The following is a 678-nucleotide window of genomic DNA, read 5'->3' on the forward strand; positions in this document are numbered from 1 at the left end:
GCGACTCAACTAGGTTATTGCCGTCTTAGGGTTTTAGAACTAGGAATCTCGCCGACAGCTCTCGTAGCCCAGGCTCTTACCTTGTTGTAACGCTCAAACGCGAATTCGGAATAAGATCTACTTTGCTCTCTTTTCGATTTCTTATACTTTATCGTTGTTATTCTTGTGTTCTGATTGCTTGGCGTGTGGTATTAGCAGATATCCGGGACCTCTGGGAAATTAGGGCTTTCCTAGTTTCCTTATTTAAACGGAAATCGACAGTGCGAATTTCGGTTCCCACAATGAACAAATACTTAAACCTTTTCTCAGCATCAAGTTCAAGCTCTGTTATTGTACCTGGATCGGCCTGCGCTATTTTGTATAGATACGAAGGCAAGTCCTTATAGCCACTGGCATGAGTGCCTCTAACCATCTCTCGTGCATATGCTAATGAATTATGAGCCTTGCAATAACCGATGTCAATTTGATAAACAGCCCTTATACTGTCCATTATGTGCTTAGGCCGGATTCCTTTAAGATCATTGCCACAACTAAATCCCTCAACATACATCTTGCAAATACATTTTGCATTTGCCTGTCGGTGGCGAGAATACCTATTGGCCGCAGAGCATGTATGAAGATCAGTATATTTACGAACGAGGAATTCTGGAGATGATTTCGACATAGTTGCAGCATGTA

The sequence above is a fragment of the Brassica oleracea genome, chromosome C4 (assembly GCF_000695525.1).
Source record: "Brassica oleracea var. oleracea cultivar TO1000 chromosome C4, BOL, whole genome shotgun sequence".
Lineage (NCBI taxonomy): Eukaryota > Viridiplantae > Streptophyta > Magnoliopsida > Brassicales > Brassicaceae > Brassica > Brassica oleracea.